Source organism: Schistocerca piceifrons, chromosome 4 (assembly GCF_021461385.2).
Source record: "Schistocerca piceifrons isolate TAMUIC-IGC-003096 chromosome 4, iqSchPice1.1, whole genome shotgun sequence".
Taxonomy (NCBI): Eukaryota; Metazoa; Arthropoda; class Insecta; order Orthoptera; family Acrididae; genus Schistocerca; species Schistocerca piceifrons.
In genome coordinates this window covers 573,187,699-573,211,927 of record NC_060141.1, presented here as the reverse complement: position 1 = coordinate 573,211,927, position 24,229 = coordinate 573,187,699, and positions in this window count along the sequence as shown.

The following is a 24,229-nucleotide window of genomic DNA, read 5'->3' as shown; positions in this document are numbered from 1 at the left end:
GCAGAATCAGCTTTCATTATAGGTCCCGCCCTTACGCCTCGTTCTTGCAAACGGACATTACAGCACGACGCAGACACAAATGTGAATACAACAAACAGAACACTGCTCGTACGCTTTTTAGTCAAACACCGTGAGCACTGTTTTATTTATTTATTTATTTTTTGTTGGTCGGATACTGTTCGTCGCATTCGTTCGGGGCGGACGTCCCGTGACAACCGCTTAAGTTCATCGTTGATCGGTTCACTCAGTTTTTTTTGTTACGGACGACAAATAACCCTCTGCCAGAACACGCTGAGCTAACGTGCCAGCTACTTAACCACGAGGCCTTGGTTGTTTCAGCTTTCTTTATGGAGCACTTCCTGTGCTTGCACCGTTGACTGTTTCTATTTTGCTTTTTTTTACAGTTCAGTACACCTTCTTTCTGTTTCCTTGCGTGATCTGCGTTCAGTTTTCGACGGACTGTGCATTGGACCCTCTTACCACTAAATCTGAGGAGAATGGGAGGGGGAGTTTCGTTGTGAGGTGACAAAAGTCATGAGATACGTACTAACATCGCCTCGGACCTGCTTTTACCCGGCCTAGACAGCAACTCGACTTGGCATAGACTCAACAATTCGTTGGAAGTCACCTGCACAAACAGTGAACAGTGATACCTTCCGCGCGACAGCTACGTTCGCAGGTTCGAATCCTGCCTCGGGCATGGATGTGTGTGATGTCCTTAGGTTAGTTAGGTTTAAGTAGTTCTAAGTTCTAGGGGACTGATGACCTCAGATGTTGAGTCCCATAGTGCTCAGAGCCCTTTGATTAACGACCGTTGGTCTTGTGCACCGTTCGGCTTCAGCGTAGTTCAAATGTCTCCGAGCACTGTGGGACTTAATATCGGAGGTCATCAGTCCCCTAGAAGTTAGAACTACTTAAACCTAACTAACCTAAGACATCACACACATCCATGCACGAGGCAGGATTCGAACCTGCGACCGTAGCGGTCGCGCGGTTTCAGACTGAAGCACCTAGAATCGCTCGGCCACAGCGGCCGGATTCAACGTGGTCTTTAGGTGGTTTTCCAAGCTCGTTGAGGGAAATTCTGGGATGGAACTCAATTTTCGCCTCATAAAAAGCGATACACTAGCAATTAAAATGTGAGATATGTTCAGAAAGTCAGTGTACTGAGACCTTAATGGACAGTGGTTTCCTTGTGTTTTGAGGGTTGGCCACACTGAGTTATAGAGGGGATGCCGTGACCATAATGGGTATCGCAGGAATACGATAGCACGTCAACTCTCACTGCAGTGTGCAGTTGGGTGAAAGACGGCGGTAAGAAATCCCGCCATGTGTAAGCCATGTGCTGTGATCCGCTTTCTAGTCGCGTAAGGAATAACACTTACCGAAATTTTCTCGCGAAACAAAACCGTAACGACGAATTTATTACGAACAGAACGAGTGTATTTAAGTGGGGGTAGGGAGTTTAGTGGAGGTAGCACAAATGTTCATGAGGAACAGCGGAGTGGAAGACGATCCGTTTTGATTGATGAGTTAGTGATAAACGTCGAGGGAACTGTTCGCGAAAACCGCCGATAGACTGTGAAAGAAATTTCAACGATTTTTCCACAGCTCCGCAGAACTATTTTATACGAGTTGCTCAGAGAAACTCTGGGGGACCGGAAACTGTGAGCAAGATGGGTCCCAAAACAGCTGACGGAGCAACACAAGAAAAATCAGGTTAATAGCATCCGCGTGTTTCTTGGGCGACTTTAATTGGAATGTGGGGATTTTATGAACTCTCTTGTGACTGGAGAAGGAAAGTAGGTGACTCATTACACGCCTGAGACAAAAAGACAATCGTCACAGTGGTGTCACATCAATTCTCTATCTGCCAAAAATTGAAAAATACAATTCCAGGCAAAAAACCATGGCCTCAGTGTTTTGGGACCGAAAAGGCATCATTGGGCTCGAATTTCTGCCTCAGGAGACTATCAATGCACTACGTTACTGAGAGATCGTAAAAAAACTGAAAACGCACGGGCAAAGCAAGAGGAGGGGAATGGTGACGAGAGACGTGTGCTTGTTGCATGGCAATGCCGTTCCCCACACAGCTTTAGCCACACAGGCGTGGGATGTTTTGGACCTTTCCCGCATTCCCCCTACTTGGGGGCTTCATATTACAGTCTCTTCACCTGCCTGAAGGCACACATGAGTCGAACAGAGACGAGCAGGTTCAGAAAGAGGTTCTGAAGTGGAGGAACAAGCTGGCGGGAGAGTTCTCCGAGGAGGGAGTAAAGAAGCTTGTGCCACGATTCACCAGTGCATTGAACGGGTTGGTTATCATGTGGAAAAATAGTCACCAAGTGTTTGAACATTATCCTCTATTTTTTCCCAAATACTCTTAAAAAAAAGATGTGAATCTAGCATACTTACCTTCTGAAAGTGCTTCGTACAATGAAAAACAAAACAAGGTTTGTTAAGACATATTGCTGTGCACCATGAGCTGCATTTATGATATTCAACTGGCCGACTGGTATTTGGACATGAAGCCCATCATCAATGGCATACACGTGTTAGAAAACAGTATTCCATATTTTGAGAGGTAGAGCAAACAAGAAAAAGTCCAACAAACATGGTTTCTAAATTGCATACCTTAAGGGCAACACGTATTCGTCTTCGTTATTGTGAAATACGTCTCTTCTACTCACCCAGAACCCTGCGTACGGTTTACGGTAACAATGCTAACGGATGTTTGCTATATGCTATATCCATGGAAAATAATAGAGGAATGCGTCCTCATTTCTGTACTGGATTCTGTAGGTCTTTCATGACAGCAAAGAGCTTGCAGCGGAAGAGATGTTTCATAGTAGGGAAGATAAATAAGATACGCATTCTAGATCCATATTTATTGGACATTTTTATGTTGTTTTCATTCATACCAACACGTCTCAGAATACGAAATAACTTTTTGACACCCTGTATTATACACCTCTGTGTCAAATAACATGGGTATCTATTATAAAATTTCTGTGATGTGAAAATTGAAGCGGACCTCACAGTACACAGGTCGTCGTGAGTACATGTTACAGCCTCAAACTCTTAACGGCCACACTTCCTTGACAGTAATTATCCGGTGTGACAAGGAGGTGTGACCGTATAGCATTTGGAAGCGGTAGCATGCACCCACGACAACCTCTGTACTCTGACGTCCACATCAGTTTTGGCGTCATAGAGTTTTGTTAGGACGTACTTAATACATGCCACTGACACTGGGCTCCACGCCCCAGCACCGATCTGACAATTAAATATTTAAATGCAGTTCGTGACGTACATTAAGAAGTCTTTTAACAAAAGGAAGCTTTGGAGCACCAAGCATACAAGATTGTCAGAGCAAAGCTTACACGAATCACGGATCACTATCGCACTCTGTTTTACCTATATCAGGCTTTTTTTAATATAAAAAAGTCGCTTTCAGGACATGCCTATACAGCCATCACAACAGTGGAAAGAAGATACGAAAAGGTGATGCAACACCTCACAAGATTCAGTGAGGTTAAGCCGTATCCTCGTTCGAAGTTAAATACGTTTAAACACGTCATGTGGCACCTTGCTGGAGATTTTCGTGCCAGTTATGACGAAACGAAGATAAAAACAACGCAGCACCCAATTCCAGAACGCAAAAAAAAAGAAAAAAAAAATCCGATCCGACCGGGATCAAACCCAGGCCCCTGCAGTTAGACATCTACCACACTGACCCCGCAGCTATCGGGGCGGACTACATGAGGCCAACTAGTGACAGGGCCGACAGGAAAAGCATTCTGGAAGGAGTGAAATGAAACTTCCAGCCACCAGTGAAATGTACGATGCAATGAACGCTACTGCCGGATTTGACACTTACGCTGTTCGGGATTAGAACGTAGATCTTTTTCTTTCGCATCCAGGAAGATGACGCAGCAGTTAAGATAGCGGACTCGTATGAGAGAGGATTTGGGATCAAATGTCCATTCAGACATTTCCGTCATCTGTAGATTTATTTTGCTAACACTTACACGCAGTTTACCATCAACTAACACAGATCGTGCTTAAAAAATATTCAGTTGCACCTAAGCACAAGGGCATTCGCAGCGAGGGTGCAGAAACAATAGTTAGGATCTTCGCAAGCCGGCCGGTGTGGCCGAGCGGTTCTAGGCGCTACAGTCTGGAACCGCGCGACCGCTACGGTCGCAGGTTCGAATCCTGCCTAGGGCTTGGGTGTGTGTGATGTCCTTAGGTTAGTTAGGTTTAAGTAGTTCTAAGTTCTAGGGGACAGAGGACCTCAGAAATTAAGTCCCATGTGCTCAGAGCCATTTGGTCTTCGCAAGGAACCCAAATCTTGTTCTGGCTCACAGAAAGACGTATCAGTTCAGTAAATACTTGAAGTTAGCAGCAAGTATCCAGAGTTACTTTGCATAAAATCTCAGAATTCAAAATGCCAGATGGCTGTGGGTTCTAAAGGCTTCCAGCAGTATTTTACATCGAACTCGCTATGTTTTCTCTTGTTTTACTGTCCAATGTGAAAATGTACCACAAGCGTAAATGCAGAAAGTATTCGCTTGTATCGCAACGTTACCTATTCGATAGCAAAAAAATATGAGCAAATCTCAAGCAAACTAGGCTCTCCCAGTTAACATTACTATGGTTACTGATTAATAAACACAGATTTTCAATAAATTTAAATTTTATTTTGTGAAAAATTTTGCCTATTTTTCCTCCACCTTACACGGAACTAGTGTCTTGCTCCTCTCCCACACCTTATCGACACCACTACTTCAGTCAAGACTCAAACTGACGTAGCATTTTGTGGTTAATATGTTTTACATATTAGAATACGTACTTTGCATGAATACTAACATTTATTATAAAGAACAGTAACGAAAAATGTAAAACTGATGTAGTCGAAGCAAATGTGAGGAATGGGTAATTGAATCAGGGCATTGGCGACCCATCACGGCCGTCGTCGAATATCGCTTCGGAATGGAATACGGGTTTTGCACTCTTCTGATCTATAGTCCCACAGGCAGGGCCTAAACTATTAAACATGTCTCGGCTATTCTCACTGACATTTGTACATGTAGTGCATATGTGTTTTGGTTTCAGTTATATCCAATTTAGTACATGAGTGCGGGAAAGTCCATGTAGTTCACGAATGTCATTATTAATATTATGAGTGGAGCGAGTCCGGAAATATTTATAGCTGCGCGGTGAGGGATATCTCGTTTTCGCGAGCTAGGACGATGTAGATGATTGTATCAGCGTGACGTCTTTTGCTTGTCATACGTGCGAGTACAATAAATAAACGATTTAAATCAGTTCAGGTGACTACTAACATCATTCTGTCCTTACGTCCTTTATGTCGACTTGATATTTCTTTCCTTCCTTGATCTATAGGAATTTAACTAATGTTAACATATTGTCCATAGAAAAACTAACTAAGGTCGATTTGCAATATTGTGCAGCATAGCATTACCCGTGGGCTGTAGTGCGCTATGTAGTAAATGAGAAATGATTTTAACGACCTGGGTACTCAATGAGCTTACAGTATGACGACTGTTGGCCAGTAAAAATATGTAACGCTGTTTGTTCTTCTATTAAGAACATGAAATTTGTATACTGCAGTTCTAACAAGTTATTGAACAACAGACACTACGAAATGCCGTCTATGGGATAAGAAAAAGAAAGACGCACCACTAAGGAATTATCCGAATGGAACGGAAATCAGTAGATGTGATGTACATGTACAGAAAAACAAATGATTACAATTTCAGAAAGACTGGGTGATTAATTAAGAGAAGGGCTTCACAAACTTTGCAAATCAACAACGCGTTGTTCCACCTCTGGCCCTTACGCAAGCAGTTATTCGGCTTGGCATTGGTTGAAAGTTGTTGTTGGATATACTATTGAGGTATATTGAGTCAAATTCTGTGTAACTGGAGCGTTAGATCGTCAAAATTCCGAGATGGCTAGAAGGCCGTGCTCGTAATGCTCCCAAACCATCCAATTTATCTGAAATTGTAATCATTTGTTTGTCTCTACGTGTACAAAATATCTACAGATTCTCGTCCCTTTCAGATAATACCTTCGTAGTACGTCGTTATTTTTTCGTCCTAGTGTGTATTATAGGTTGGACATTAGAAATGCCACATCACAGGACGAAATACTTACTTAATGCAGAAAGTAACTAATTCTCTTTTTCCACGGTGCGGCTATACCATTTCCGTGTACCCGGTTAACTACCGTTGTCTATGGTCTACGTTTTTAGTTCCTGGAAACACCAGATTATGGCGTCATAATGTAGGTTTAAAGCCAACGGTGGAGAAACGTGACGTGGGACTGAATATTAGTTCATAATTACGTAACCCATATTAAATATAAGCAGTAAATCATCGTGGTACCACAAAAACCTGTTTTCTAAATATTCAGTAGCTTCTTGAGGTATTGAAAATCACTGTTCGCGCAATTTTTATTTGACAAAAGAGAATACAAACAAGTTGTTTGACGATAAGCCAGGTGAATACGGCAATGAGAGATCAATTCTATGTTTTTCTTCGTCAAGCAGCTAACAGTTTGATGTGCTGTGTGACAGCTAACGTTGTCATTATGAAGAATACAGCTGCGTTTTCGGTTGTTTACCCTAATTTCATGGAAGATTTCTGACAAAGAAATTGGTGTATATCATTTAAAATTAAGTATTATTCGTTCTATTGAAGTAATGGTCGCGACGTGTCCTCTGTAACCAAACAAACAGACGATCATTTTCTTGGAAATGCTTCGCTAACGAGGCACTTTCGTTGGCTTGAATTCGTGTTGGAACACCCAAACAGTTGACTGCTGCTTAGTTTCCAACTCGTACGAATACATTCGAGTATCTTTTCCTCTTACAATGTGTCATACGGATTTTCCTTTCACCCAGTCAAATTTTTTGAGCATTTCCTTACAGCAAGTGACTCGAGCACTTTGAAGGAATTCATTTTCCTGCGTAGGCTATTTTATTTCGAAATAATCCCTTTACTGTCAGTGGCCATGTCTACTTGCAAACAGCGACGCTTGCAGGTAACTGGAGTTAAGCGGCATCGGGCGTGGTCAGTACTTGGGTGGGTAACAGCCTGGGTACGCCAGGTGCTGTTGGGTGCTTTCTCTTTGCCATTAGGGGAAAGGGGAGGACGGGTGGCAGTGTAATGTTCCTAACCACGAGACTTTGCGCCATTGTCCTGTATTAAACTCCAAACCTCTCCGTAGTGTCTCAAGAAATGAGGGCATGGGAGCATGGTGTCCGTCGACAGAAGTAGGCGCCGGGTTTCATCCTCTCCCTTCTCTCATCACCATAAAACGCAAATATGACACCACACTACGCGCAACAGTTACACTCACCTACACTTATCAGGAACACTTAAAAGCACAGAACTCTTACACACTGCGTAGGAGAAGGGCCACTGTGCCCGAAGGACAGAAACATCTTTACAATTAGGCTGCTGAGCCTCCCCTTCGGTGTTACCAACCACCAACGTCGTACGACTTTGCTTAATTTATTTCACGATTTAGCTACTGGCTAATTTCACCCCCTTGAGATTTTCGTTGTTCGTTACTTGAATCACAGCGCAAAATTGTCAGCTCGTAGCATTTTATATTCCATACATCTGTGTGGACGACTCAACATCCGGTAGCGTCGTCAACGACGGTTCCTCACAGTCATGGTAGTTACTGGTACAGCTATCTCATATGTGAAGTTCGTATGTTAAAGGAGAAAATTACGATCCTTTTGAAAGTTTTGTCACTGTGCCACAGTTAAACAAATTGAAATCAGTTAGCGCAACATTATAATGAAAATGCACATCTCGAGGTCAACGTTTTAAAATAGGTAGTTTAATTTTAAATGGTGCGCTAACGTATTTAAATGTGTTGTCCGGTGGTCAGTAACAAAACTCGCGTAAGGGTTGTAGTTTTCTTTGTTAACACACGAACATCACGTATGACAGAGTTGTGCTCTTAGCTACCATGATTGTGAGAAACCGTCATTAAGGACGCAGTCACATGTTGCTTCCTCCAGACAGTTGCGTAGAATATAAGACAGTATACGCTTACAGTTTTTTACTATGTTGCAAGTAACAGAGGAGGATTATAATGTCAACAGGGTCGAATTTATATATAGCTAAATCATGAAATAAAGTGATTATTTCAAAATAAAAAAGCCTACGCAGGAAAATGATTTCACTTCAAGAATTTCACAGCGGCCGTGGATCCATATACGAAGACTGTTGACACGAGTCTGTTGCTCACCTTCGATTAAATTGTACGGAATCCATCGAGAGCAAGTATTTTCTGTAGAGAAACATTCATGTCGAAACGAATATAGCTCAATCTTCGACATGGCTAAGGAAGCCTCTATCCCACGACAAGTTCAAATGGTTCAAATGGCTCTGAGCACTATGGGACTTAACTTCTGAGGTCACCAGTCCCCTAGAACTTAGAACTTCTTAAACCTAACTAACGTAAGGGCATCACACACATCCATGCCCGAGGCAGGATTCGAACCTGCGACCGTAGCTGTCGCGCGGTACCAGACTGTAGCGCCTAGAACCGCTCGGCCACACCGGCCGGCCCACCACAAGTAACGTACAAATATTCTCCATCACGCTCCGCGTAGCATCGATGTTTTTGGAACAGCAACCGATTTTGGTCGACTGTCACTAAATTCACAGAGGTATTATTGTTGACTTAGGCTTTCACGGAAACGGTGAAAATTGGGATCCTACGCTTTCTCGTCGAATTTAATTGATCAAATATTCTGCTCGTCACCGTCAGGTGACCGTTCACCTGAAGATGACGGAAAAGAATTATGCAATGAAAACTTTCTGGTTCCTTAAATGCACACTCTAAATACAGACGGTATGACAACTCAGCCGTGCAAGGGGTGCACCACACCCGGGCGCCAGCTTGAAGGTTATATGGTCACTTGAGAGGGATGCGGGGGCAACGAAGTCCAAGCGAACCGTCCATCATTAAGATAATTATTGATGTGGACTCAAAGCACATATTAATGTCGCTGGTAACCGAAGTCAGACTTACAAGTACTTGTGATTCAATGCAGATTCCTGGAATCCGTTACACAACGATCAGATTTACGATTCCAGTTTTTTGGCACCATTCGATAAGATTGTTAATACGATAAAAGCGTAAGGGGCCTGAAGATGGCAAGATTGAGTTGCCGAAACTGGTGGCGTCTGAGATATAAAATAAAATAAATCAAAATATACGGCTGTTGGTAAAGTTTTTTGAATCAAGAATTACATACAAGTCGATGTCCCCCAGGCCATAATGGACCGACAGAGACTGAATGGATGCAGGTGATCAGACAGTATGCTTATATACGTGTCACCTGTCAGAGTCGTATCTAGATGAGTCAGGGGTCATATATCACTCCAATTGCGCATGCCCCACACCATTACAGAGCCTCCACCAGCTTGAACAGTCCCCTGCTGACATGCAGCGTCCTTGGATTCATGAGGTTGTCTCCGTACCCGTCCATCCGCTCGACACAATTTGAAACGAGACTCGTCCGACCAGGCAACATGTTTCCAGTCATCAACAGTCCATTGTCGGTGTCGATGGGTCCAGGCGTGTCGTGCAGCCATCAAGGGTAAACGAGTGGGCCTTCGGCTCCGAAAGCCCATATCGATGATGTTTCGTTGACTGGTTCGCACGCTGACACTTGTTGATGGCCCACCACTGAAATATGCAGCAATTTGCAAAAGGGTTGCACTTCTGTCACGCTGAACAATTCTCTTCAGCCATCGTTGATCCCGTTCTTGCAGGATCTTCTTCCGGCCGCAGCAATCTCGGAGATTTGACGTTTTACCGAATTCCTGATATTCCTCATGAAATGGTCGTACGGGAATATCACCACTTCATCGCTACCCCGGAGATGCTGTGCCCCACCGCACGTGCACCGACTATAACTCCACGTTCAAACTCACTTAAATCTTAATAACCTGCCATTGTACCAGCAGTAACCAAACTGCAACACTCGTTGTCTTATATAGGTGTTGCCGACCGCAGCGCCCTATTCTGCCTGTTTGCATTTTTCTGTATTTGAATACGTATGCCTATACCAGTTTCTTTGGCGCTTCAGTGTATTTTATCTTCGTTACTTAAGGTTCACTCCCCTATAGCAATATTGGTACTGACATAACTTTTTAAAATTCTGATTTTCACTTCTTAGTTGCTTTTGGAGCGATCTTCTAATGGTACTGTTTACGTAATTGAACTTCTCAATTTTCTTTTTGATCTAAGTCTCCTCTGTACGTTATTACGGTCCACAAAATTTTAAATGTATCTAGTTACTATGTGATCTTGTTTTCGACTACTATTTTTGACCTTACTAAGTTTTTCCTACAGAATGCAATGGCTTTTGTTTCTTTTCGCATTGATATTGGCATGCTGTACAGGGTGATTCTCATTAATGTTTAAAAACCTCTAAAGTGACTTACATGACGCCGAGACACGTAATTTAATATAAGATACATCGGGTCGCAGATGTCGGGGAATACCCCAAAAGTCGATGAGAAATGTTGAACATGTGGCGTCCCCAGATGAAGTACCTTGATCATCTGAAAACAACATCTTCATTTTATAATCTTGTTGGTGAAAATTGTGTGTGTAGTGTTGTATGAATTATAGGGTTGGATTAGCTGGCCCAACTTCACCAGCGGGGTGGATGGGAAGAAAGGGGGGGGGGGGACGTTAGTGCTCACAGCACTGAAAACAAACTAAAGTTTTTGAAGAGTAACAAGTGGAGAATTTAGAACCTGCGTGACTGAAAACTTAAAAGGCGAGCCTGGTACAGAAGCAGGTCATGCATTACACTGGCAGAAGCAAACAATACAGGTAAAAAAACATGGCGCCTGGAGCTCTTAGCCACCAAGGGACTACAGCAGTATACGAATTATCATAAGCACCTCAGTGTATTGAACATTTATCGTTTTGTGACAATTTATTTATTACCTTCTAAACAAATACACATTTAAGATTTTTTCGCCTGATTCCACATTCATGTGGACCATTTCACTTAGACTTTGTGGAAGGTACACTACTGGCCATTAAAATTGCTACACCACGAAGATGACGTGCTACAGACGCGAAATTTAACCGACAGGAAGAAGATGCAGTGATATGCAAACGATTAGCCCTTCAGAGCATTCACACAAGGTTGGCGCCGGTGGCGACACCTACAACGTGCTGACATGAGGAAAGTTTCCAACCGATTTCTCATACATAAACAGCAGTTGACCGGCGTTGCCTGGTGAAACATTGTTGTGATGCCTCGTGTAAGGAGGAGAAATGCGTACCATCACGTTTTCGACTTTGATAAAGGTCGGATTTAGCCTATCGAGATTGCGGTTTATTGTATCGCGACATTGCTGCTCGCGTTGGTCGAGATCCAATGACTATTAGCAGAATATGGAATCGGTGGGTGTAGGAAGGTAATACGGAACGCCATGCTGGATCCCAACGGCCTCGCATCACTAGCAGTCGAGATGAGAGGCATCTTATCCGCATGGCTGTAACGGATCGGGCAGCCACGTCTCGATCCCTGAGTCAACAGATGGGGACGTTTGCAAGACAACAACCATCTGCACGAACAGTTCGACGACGTTTGCAACAGCATGGATTATCAGCTCGGAGACCATGGCTACGGTTACCCTTGACGCTGCTTCACAGACAGGAGCGCCTGCGATGGTTTACTCAACGACGAACCTGGGTGCACGAATGGCAAAACGTCATTTTTTGGATGAATCCAGGTTGTGTTTACAGCATCATGATGGTCGCATCCGTGTTTGGCGACATCGCGGTGAACGCACATTGGAAGCGTGTATTCGTCATCGTGACACTGGCGTATCACCCGGCGTGATGGTATGGGGTGCCATTGGTTGCACGTCTCGGTCACCTCTTGTTCGCATTGACGGCACTTTGAACAGTGGACGTTACATTTCAGATGTGTTATGACCCGTGGCTCTACCCTTCATTCGATCCCTGCGAAACCCTAAATTTCAGCAGGATAGCGCACGACCGCATATTGCAGGTCCTGTGAGGGCCTTTCTGGATGCAGAAAATGTTCGACTGCTGCCCTGGCCAGCACATTCTCCAGATCTCTCACCAACTGAAAACGTCTGGTCAATGGAGGCCGAGCAACTGGCTCGTCACAATACGCCAGTCACTACTATTGATGAACTGTGGTATCGTGTTGAAGCTGCATGGGCAGCTGTACCTGTACACGCCATCCAAGCTCTGTTTGACTCAATACCCAGGCGTATCAAGGCCGTTATTACGGCCAGAGGTGGTTGTTCTGGGTACTGATTTCTCAGGATCTATGCACGCAAATTGCGTGAAAATGTAATCACATGTTATTTCTAGTATGATATATTTATCCAATGAATACTCGTTTATCATCTGCCTTTTTTCTTGGTGTAGCTATTTTAATGGCCTGTAGTGTATATTAGCAAATATTGTTTTCTTACTTATTGTGCTTTCTTGTTTCCTGTACACGTTCTACATTCTGGAGGATGTCGCCACTATGGATCTATTGGAGCAAAAATTACGTGTACTCTAACTTTGATCACTCTCTGTCATATGGTTCTGTAAGCTATTCTCGTACAAACAGCGACGCTTCCTCAGAGTCTCTCGGTGAATCCTCAAGATACACACATGAAATGTTGTAGTGAGACGCTTTGGAATCTGTTTACGTGCTTGCAGTGTCTTCTCTGGCTCAGCTGTAACCGCGGTCACTGCCGGTAACCACAAATGGCCGCCTGCGGTGGGTCTGCGGGCGGGACTCTTTAACTTACCATTTACTCGGAACGACTCGTCGTAATAACCTTCCGCAGCATGGTGCTATCGTAGCTCATTACGTCGCGACCTTGCACAGGGATTAGAACGTGCCAGGCACGCGAGGGAATCCGTGCACTTACAGTGCAAAAACGCCAAAGTAATGGAGTTTTTTACAGTTCATTAAAACTAACAACATAGCAAAGTAAGACTTACTAAACAGCGAAGCCATCTCAGCTGGTGTACCACTTCGTAGAGGTGGTTTCCTAGAAGTCCCGTGAGAGTGGAACACACAGTTTTACAAATTTTTCCGGCGGTACGAAAAAGAATAGTCTCCGTTCCAATAAAGGGTGATTAGAAAGTTTCCGTTTGAGAGCATTGCTGCAGCTTGTGTGCAACCCAGCGCAACTCCGATGCGGGTCTGTAAGTACCGACGTGTAGGAAAGAGATGTGTGTGGCATTCGTGGCTTCCCGACGTGCTTGAGGTAAATGTGTAAATGTGGAGACTTGAATTATGGCGACGTCATTACCAAATGCATCCAAACAGGATCAACGTGGTGTTATTCTTAACTGCCGAAGTAAAAGCACCGGTAGACATTCACTGGAGGATGAAGAATGTGTACGGGGCAGCATGTCTGTCCAAAATCACCGTTGTGGAATGTGCCCTCTCCCAAGAAGTTCAAGAGCCAGCCATCTAATGGAAATGTGTTGCTCACCCTGTTCTTTGACTGCCGGGACCCATTGCTTATTCATTTCAAAGAACGTGGTGTCTTCACTGGGGGGAAATTACGGCTTGCAATTAAGACGAAACGTCCGGGAAATCTGCGACAAGAGTTACTGCTGCTTCATGGTGACAAATGTTAAAATGTGTGTGAAATATTATGGGACTTAACTGCTAAGGTCATCAGTCCCTAAGCTTACACACTACTTAACTTAAATTATCCTAAGCACAAACACACACACACCCATGCCCGAGGGAGGATTCGAACCTCCGCAAGGACCAGCCGCACAGTCCATGACTGCATCGCCTTAGACCGCTCTGCTAATCCCGCGCGGCCTTCATGGTAACGCACGCCCTCATATCGCAAATGTCGTGATGCAAAAGTAAGTGGGAAACACTCGAGCACCCGCCCCACAGTCCTCATCTCTGCCCATGCGATTATCACCCCTTCCGTCCATAAAAAAGCGCCTTGAAGGGATGTGCAGCAGGTACTTCCGACTTCTTAACGTAGCAAGACACGACGTTATACCCAAGGGGTATCTTAAACGTGGTGCCCACGGTGACTGTGCCTCATTGGAATACCGATTCCGGACTGTACGGCCTTTGAACGGCAATTTTTATTTTTTATTGTTGGTTTTCAGGACGTGGCGATACAGCCATCTAATTTGTGGAATGTCAACGACGACGATACGAACGTGAGGACAACGCAACACCCAGTCCGCGAGCGGAGAAAATCCTCGACCCGCCCGGGAATCGATCCCGGGCTAGCAAACCACCGCACTGACCGCGCAGCTATCGAGGCGGACGGAACCTTTTTTATCGCGCTGTATATTGTGTGTCTTAAGGGCTGCGCGTGTCCTACGAAGAAAATTGCAGTGGGGATTTAAAAAATCCTATGCAGTTTCAGGTCAATAGAAACTGCATCATGATTCAACTTTGACGAAGATCAGATCTTCAGGCTGATAATAAATAAAATGATACACGACTTTAAAAAATTTAAAAGCAGAAATGTGTTGACCAACGAAGTTTGATTCATTTCAAATTCACTGACTTCTTCTCATGAAAACCTACAGAAAAACAGAGTGTTTAGGATTAGCACATCAAGCTCTACAACCTTAACCTATTAGGTAATGTTTAAAGCGGAATGAATTTAATTATGCATTATCGCTGACCGTCATTTGATCCGCCTTTAGGCGGACTTTTTAAATGTCAGTATATTTAAAACCAATAGCGCACTCTAAAGCGCAACAAATGTTTAAAATATGGAATAAATGATCCTGGCGAGTTGTTAAACACCCAAACTTTGATTTAAATACCAGGAGAAAAGGGTAAAATATACGATCCTGGCTTGACTGTATGAAACTGCATAAGTAATTGACATTGAATTTCCAATTGTACTGATAGTAAAGAGTGATTCATTTTACGACATTGCTTGAAACTCATTTTATTGTCTCATAAGTAAATATGTTTGTGGTGATTTTTTTATATATACTCACAGAACACGCGTATGTCAAGTAATATTTTTTTTATTAGACGCTAACAAGTAAGAACGATTTAGTCTGTTACCTTGACACTGCTGCGAATTTTCACAAGTTGCAGGCGACATTAATACGAACAACGCATACAGCACAACACCGACTCTGCACGTCTATCATCTCAAACACCTTATCACAACTTTTTATATCTTATACAGCGGTTCTAGGCGCTACAGTCTGGAACCGCGCGACCGCTACGGTCGCAGGTTCGAATCCTGCCTCGGGCATGGATGTGTGTGATGTTCTTAGGTTAGTTAGGTACAAGTTTATATGCCAACTATAGTTCAATTCTTTTATCTTGGCGATTCGCGCATGCCCGCCCAGACGCTGGAGATTGCTGCGTTGCCAGTTGCACACTACGCACGCGCCCATAGAGGCAGCGCCATAGTATAGCATAGTTCGCAAGCTTACGTGTAGGGGGGAGCGCGCAGTTCATGAAGTAAAGCCACCACGGCCGCATTAACCCTTTCGCTGCTACAAAGACGTGCTCCCTGCATTCAGCGCTGTGGGCGATTTTGTCACTGCACTGCTCGCCTGTGCAGACACATTGTGTTCCGACTGCTTTGACACTTTATCATTCGATTCCACAAAAACTATTTGGCTCAAAAATTATATTTTTACCTATCTTCTTGACTGATACCTTCCCCCCATAAATGACTTAATTTTGTTTCGATGTTCAACGCAGTTATTATGCAGCATTAAATATAGTAAACCTTTGCACGAAATTTTGAAGAGTTTGCAGAGGTAAAAGTCCATAGAGTATACTTTCCCTATGGTCGATTTTAGTTGCCACAATGTTGAGAATGAAATGTGGACAAGATACCTATATATTTCATTTAATTTAAGTACCACATAGGTGTCGTGTGTAATATTGAGAAATATTCCACCTTTCGCGACTGTAACAAAAGTTTTACTTACACTGGGCACGTTTGGCTTTATTTTAAAGCACTTCAATCAATCAAAAGGAAGTAGACAAAATACATTAAACAAAACTGTGGACTTACAAAAACATTAGGACTTGAATATACCGTCTGTCAGTGAAATGCTCAGAGCTATGTCAAATATAATTTTGTGTGTGGCACACACAAACAGCTTTATTTGCTAAAACACTGTTGAGCCAACACAAACGTTGAATATTGTGCTACCGCAGCACAAAACTACGAAAGGTGACTTGGCAATGGAGGACACAAAATACAGTCCTCTTATGATGCTTCAAAAGAGAGAAACGCGTCTGCTCTAAATAAGTCGCTTATTACAGTTGCAGAAGAGGGATATATTTCAATACCATTGGTAAAACTGCGACTGTGGAACAAAAACAAGAAATAGAACATGAATACCATTGAGTATGTGCCATACCTTTCACCGATGGAAGTGCTTTAAAATAAAGCCAAACGCACCGTGTGTATATAAAACTTTTATTACAGTCGCGAAAGACGGAATATTTCTCAATATTACATACGACACCTATGTGGTACTTAAATTAAATGAGATACTGTTATACAGTAAATATTATATGAAATTTAGGTATCTTGTCCACATTTCATTCTCAACATTGTGGCAACTAAAATCGACCATACGGAAAGTATACACTATGGACTTTTACCTCTGCAAACTCTTCAAAATTTCGTGCAATGGTTTACTACATTTAATGCTGCACATCAAAACAAAATTAAGTCATTTATGGGGGGAAGGTATCAGGCAAGAAGACGTGTAAAAATCAAATTTTTTGGCCAAATAGTTTTTGTGAAATCGAATGATAAGTGTGTCAAAGCAGTGGGAACACCATGTGTCTGCACTGGCGAGAAGTGCAGTGATGACAAAATCGCGCACAGCGCGGAATGCGGGGAGCACGTGTCTGCAGCAGCGAAAAAGTTAATGAAGAGGCAAAGCACTAGAAATTTCATTCAAACAAATAAAATTCGTGAAGTAAGGCACTCCAATATTGTTTTTAAATAAAGAAAATATTAAGCACCGCACAAGGTTTGAGCTCATAACCTTTCACTTGGCAGCCCAACACTAACCGTTCCGCTACCTCAGCTCATCGAACAGTGTAACTCCATAAGTACTCTAACACCTCACGCAACTACTTATAAACACTGTTGGTATGACTACGAATTACTCACGCTTCGTCGAAGTACAGTAGGAAATAAACAATTACCGCTGTTCTTAATTGCGAAAAAGCAGTTCGTGAGATTGAAACAAACACATTTCCTTGCTATCGCCTGAATTAGGAGTCTTATTGCTTGTTTGGTTTAATTAATTAATAGAATATGAAGCAATTGGTATAAAGAATGCTTTTTCCAAACTTTCTGTAAAAGAAAGACTGCTATCAAGACATTGCTTTTGTTCTATAACTTTATTTATGACTGAACGTTTCTAAAACTGAAGACACTCGTCCGTGCTCAGCACTGCTGTCGAGATCTGGCAACGTCGTTCTCTGTTCATTGGCTGACTGTGTTTTGTGACGTCAGATGCGCAGAAGGAACCTAAACTCGGCCGCCAAGATATATGATGCGCACTTGCTCTGCAGATGAGGAAGAAAATGATGAAATGTATGATGAGGTAACTTAAATTATTCCGGCAGTGAAGGGAGGCGAAAATTTAATAGTCATGGGTGACGAATTCGAGAGTAGGAAAAGGGAGAGAAGGAAACAGTAGGTGAATATGGATTGGGGGTAAGAAATGAAAGATGAAGCCGCCTGGTAGAATTTTGCACAGAGCATAACTTAATCATAGCTAACACTTGGTTCAAGAATCATAAAAGAAGGTTGCATACATGGAAGAATCCTGGGGATACTAAAAGGTATCAGATAGATTATATAATTGTAAGACAGAGATTTAGGAATCAGGTTTTAAATTGTAAGACATATACAGGGGCAGATGTGGACTCTGACCACAATCTATTGGTTATGAACTGTAGATTAAAACAGAAGAAACTGCAAAAAGGTGGGAATTTAAGAAGATGGGACCTGAATAAACTGAGTAAACCAGAGGTTGTACCTAGTTTCAGGGAGAGCGTAAGGGAACAATTGTCACAAATGGGGGAAAGAAATACAGTAGAAGAAGAATGGGTAGCTTTGAGGGATGAAGTAGTGAAGGCAGCAGAGGATCAAGCAGGTAAAAAGATGAGGCCTAGTAGAAATCCTTGGGTAACAGAAGAAATATTGAATTTAATTGATGAAAGGAGAAAATATAAAAATGCAGTAAATGAAGCAGGCGAAAAGGAATACAAACGTCTTAAAAATGAGATCGACAGGAAGTGCAAAATGGATAAGCAGGGATGGCTAGAGGACAAATGTAAGGCTGTAGAGCCTTATCTCACTAGGGGTAAGATAGATACTGCCTACAGGAAAATTAAAGAGACCCTTGGAGAAAAGAGAACCACCTGTATGAATATCAAGAGCTCAGATGGAAACTCAGTTCAAAGCAAATAAGGGAAAGCAGAAAGGTGGAAGGAGTATATAGAGGGTCTATACAAGGGCGATGCAATTGAGGACAATATTATGGAAATGGAAGAGAATGTAGATGAAGAAGAAATGGGAGATACGATACTGCGTGAAGAGTTTGACAGAGCACTGAAAGACCTGAGTCGAAACAAGGCCCCGGGAATAGACAACATTCCATTAGAACTACTGACGGCCTTGGGAGAGCCAGTCCTGACAAAACTCTACCATCTGGTGAGCAAGATGTATGAGACAGGCGAAATACCCTCAGACTTCAAGAAGAATGTAATAATTCCAATCCCAAAGAAAGCAGGTGTTGACAGATGTGAAAATTACCGAACTATCAGCTTAATAAGTCACAGCTGCAAAATACTAACGCGAATTCTTTACAGACGAATGGAAAAACTAGTAGAAGCCGACCTCGGGGAAGATCAGTTTGGATTTCGTAGAAATATTGGAACACGTGAGGCAATACTGACTCTACGACTTATCATAGAAGAAAGATTAAGGAAGGCAAACCTACGTTTCTAGCATTTGTAGACTTAGAGAAAGCTTTTGACAATGTTGACTGGAATACTCTCTTTCAAATTCTAAAGGTGGCAGGGGTAAAATACAGGGAGCGAAAGGCTATTTACAATTTGTACAGAAACCAGATGGCAGTTATAAGAGTCGAGGGGCATGAAAGGGAAGCAGTGGTTGGGAACGGAGTGAGACAGGGTTGTAGCCTTTCCCCGATGTTATTCAATCTGTATATTGAGCAAGCAGTAAAGGAAACAAAAGAAAAATTCGGAGTAGGTATTAAAATCCATGGAGAAGAAATAAAAAACTTTGAGGTTCGCCGATGACATTGTAATTCTGTCAGACAGAGCAAAGGACTTGGAAGAGCAGTTGAACGGAATGGACAGTGTCTTGAAAGGAGGATATAAGATGAACATCAACAAAAGCAAAACGAGGATAATGGAATGTCGTCGAATTAAGTCGGGTGATGCTGAGGGAATTAGATTAGGAAATGAGACACTTAATGTAGTAAACTAGGTTTGCTCTTTGGGGGGCAAAATAACTGATGATGGTCGAAGTAGAGAGGGTATAAAATGTAGACTGGCAATGGCAAGGAAAGTGTTTTGAAGAAGAGAAATTTGTTAACATCAAGTATAGATTAAAGTGTCAGGAAGTCGTTTCTGAAAGTATTTGTATGGGGTGTAGCCATGTATGAAAGTGAAACATGGACGATAAACAGTTTGGACAAGAAGAGAATAGAAGCTTTCGAAATGTGGTACTACAGAAGAATGCTGAAGACTAGATGGGTAGATCATATAACTAATGAGGAGGTATTGAATAGAATTGTGGAGAAGAGAAGTTTGTGGCACAACATGACAAGAAGAAGAGACCGGTTGGTAGGACATGTTCTGAGGCATCAAGGGATCACAAATTTAGCATTTGAGTGCAGCGTGGAGGGTAAAAATCGTAGAGGGAGACCAAGAGATGAATACACTAAGCAGATTCAAAAGGATGTAGGTTGCAGTAAGTACTGGGAGATGAAGAAGCTTGCACAGGATAGAGTGGCACGGAGAGTTGTATCAAACCAGTCTCAGGACTGAAGACCACAGCAACAACAAGTTCTAGGGGACTGATGACCTCAGAAGTTAAGTCCCATGGTGCTCAGAGCCATTTGAACCATCTTCCCTCCCCTGCAGATTCAAATGACCGCACACCTTCACTTGGCCAGTTACCATCCAGCGGTTTCCCCACAATTATCAACGAACTACCACCAGCAGCTATTTGGCCGTCAAAATGAGTGTTGAAGTGTATTCTACTACCAACATGTACTTTGACACTGTCGCCCACAGCTGTCCAGACTGAACTTCTATTAAATTAGTCAGCTATCATTCGCTGAGTTAGGTCAGACCAGGGCTTAGAACTTGTACTTCAGTGCCAAGCCTTCTCATTAAACTAAAGCGTTTTTAATATAAGTTTGTTAATTGTTTCTCACAATTTTGTCAAGTAATGTGTGTTTTAGAACACTGCTAACTGCAGCATGCAATCATGCCACGTCAATACAGCGAAAACTTTCCTGTGGTAGAGTGTTTCTTCCTGCTACCTTTCTCTTTGGCGCCAAAGTATTTGGTGAATACAAAAACTGGATAGATTACAGTTGTGTCATCAGAGGAAGTGTACAGGATAGCATCGTCGTTGGACAATCTTTAAGAATTTCAGAAAGACACGGAAAAAAATTCCCTTGATGTAATGAATGGCAGCTCCCAATTACATGTGGTTCAGTGTCAAATATTGCGTATGAGAATGAGAACGAGTACAGTAGTATTTAGTGTGTGATGAACGTTTTGAGCACGTCATATATTTATGGGGAGTGCTAACAAGAGACATGAAATGGGTAACGTGAAGTCCCGTGCTCTGGCCCTAGACGGGCCAATCTGGCCTGACCGATCCCCAGTTGGCATAGGCGTCATTGCATACGGTATGGAAAGACATGTGGTCAGCACACCGCTCTCTCGGTCGTTGTGGGTTTTTTGACCTTGGAATTGCTGCTACAACTACAACAACTACAATACTACTATAAAAACAACTGCTACTACTACGACTGCTGGATCGAGAAGCTCCTCAACTGGCCTCACGAGACTGAGTCCAACCCCTTCCAGTCTTTCTACCAGGGAAAAATCCCTGGCAAAAGCTCGAATCGAACGCACATGGTAGTCAGCTACGGAGACGGACATATAAAATAGAACCAGCACATAAAATGAGTGTTACCGAAGTCGAATGGGAGAGTTATATTGGTTGGGATCCTGAGAAAATGCAATGCAGTTGCAAACGAAATTGTATATGAGATGTTAGAGTATAACAGCACTGTTCGGAGTGTTTAACAGCAGGTATGATAATAACCATCGAACGTATTTAGATATACGATGTTACGATTGCAACAGCCTATACGGAAGAGTAAAAGAAATCTTCGAGCAGCTTACACGGGAATCCTTGGAAGAAATGCACTGAAGAGCCAAAGAAACTGGTACACCTGCCTAATATCCTGTAGGGCCCCCGCTAGCACGCAGAGCTGCCACAGCACGGTGCGGCATAAACTCAACTAATGCCCAAAGTAGTGCTGCAGGGTTGTCCATAAATCCGTAAGTGTACGAGGGGTGGAGATCTCTTCTGAACAGCCCCTTGCAAGGCATCCGAGAATGCTCAATAATGTTAATGTCTGGGGAGTCTGGTGGCCAGCGAAGTGTTTAAACTCAGAAGAGTGTTCCTCGAGCCACTCTGTAGCAATTTTGGACGTGTGGGATGTCGCATTGTCCTGCTGGAATTGCCCAATTTTGTCGGAATGCACAATGGACATGAATGGATGCAAGTGATCAGACAGGATTCTTACAAACGTGTATCAGGCGTCCCATATCACTCCAACTGCACACGCCTCACACCATTACAGAGCCTTCATCAGCTTTAACAGTCCCCTACTGACACGCAGGGTCCATGGATGCGTGAGGTTGGCTCCGTACCCGCACAAGTCCATCCGCTCGATACAATTTGAAATGAGTCTCCTCCGACCAGACAACTTGTTTCCAGTCATCGACCGTCCAATGTCGGTGTTGGCGGGCCCAGGCCAGGGGTAGAGCTTTGTGTCGTGCAGTCATCAAGGGTACATGAGTGGGCCTTCCGCTCCGAAAGCCCATATCGATGACGTTTCATTGAATGGTTCGCACGCTGACACTTGTTGATGGCCCATCATTGAAATTTGCAGAAATTTGCGGAAGGGTTGCACTTCAATCACGTTGAACATTTCTCTTCAGTCGTCGTTGGTCCCGTTGTTGCAAGATCTTTTTGCGGCCGCAGCGATGTCGGAGATTTGATGTACACTCGTGAAATGGTCGAACGGGAAAATTCCCACTTTATCGCTACCTCGAAGATGCTGTGTCCCATAGCTCATGCGCCGACTATAACACCACGTTAAAACTCACTTAAATCTTCAAATACGGAGATCTGTATACAGGTAGAATACGGCGCTATGCCTATACCAGTGTCTCTGATGCTTCAGTGTACGACGTAGTGCTCGCGGAACCATGCTGGATAAATTTAGAGAACCTGTATTGGAGGGTCACTGTGCGACTGTTCTGTACCACCATCGATTATCTTGCGTGTTGACAACGAGGTTAAGACAAGAGGGATAAGGGACCGGCAGAGGCATATGGGAAATTATTTTTCTCTCCTTTAATACTCCAATGGAATAGGAAACACTCTATAATATTGGCCCGATATACCCTCCGCGGTGCGTTAGACAGAGATTGCAGAGTAAATATGCAAATGTAGACAAATCTTTGAACCGCTGCAGCACTGTACTGACAAAACCTATTATTTGGCACGGCTTTGGGTTTGCGAAAGGATAATGCAGTAAATAATACCTACACACCGTCCTCAGCGGACTGTGGAAAATGAGGTGACAAGCTCATAGCAGGTTCACCGAGATTAACCTTTGCAATGCTTGACTCCTGTTTGCGAGAGAAAGCTTTCATGTCTGCTGACCCTACATTTGGGTCGCACTCTCTCATTTATGACTTATTCGTTTCTCTTCGGGATATTAATTACGGTAATGTGGTAATGTCACACTTCCATTATCATAAGACGAGGACGGCACCGGTTTCTGAACAAGATGACGACAGGACAGTTCGTGAAACACTTTCATTTGCTCGCTTTGGAGGAAGCGAACGGGTGACGATAGCCTTTTTCCAATTCCTTGTCTCATTGTCACGATGAACAATAGCTGTATAAACTGGAAGAGGAAAGAATATTTTGCTTTCCCGTAACTTGAGCAACGCCAATTAACTATTTTCACTAGATGTGCATGAGTCGACTAATTCTGCTCATAGTATTCTGTGTATCTAGTAGGTGTATATTAAGTACTGTTGTCAGACTATGTCTCTATATCACTAGATTATGTTTTGCTCACCCCTCCCCCCCCCCCCCCTTTTCCCCTGGTCCTTGAAGCAAAGTTTTGAAACAGATCATCAGATTAAAAGATGAGCTGTCATTTAGCTTAACCAGAACTGAATCAGCTCTAAATCAAACGTAACCATCAGATAGCTGCCATTCACATCGGTGCAAACATAGTGTACCTTTCAGATGAGAAATGAAAAACACGGACAGCGTCTTTCACTTACGACACAACCTCTGTGGCCGGTGTTGCGTGGGAATCGAAACGCTTGTAGTTAGCGTCTCAAACAGTATTTTAAACACAGTATTTTATGAGAAAGTAAACTATGTCTCTGGTCTGGCAATGTATCCTAGCTACACAAGAGAGGAAATGCGGGTAATTTAAGTCTCTGCCACCGCATATACTTTTACTCACTGACTTCAGTTTCACAGAGGAAGACGAAAATTGGCATCATTATCTTTTAAAACATTATACTGCCAAGCCGGGAATTTTTCTACGCACTAGTAAGTCGCCGTTTTTAGAACGCAGATTAAAGAAGAATAAAAAAATCTTATATCCTGGTGAGTATTACGGAAAAGGACTGACCCTTTTATTACTACTAATGTAGCTGAATATTTTGTTATAGTATAGTATTTTTTAATGGCTTGAGTGAAGACGCTGAGCAGACGCATATCGTTCGATTTGACACCCAGGTATTTTTATACGTTGTCCGGTTCAAATTGCGGCTCGTTGATATCGTAGTCATAGGCCA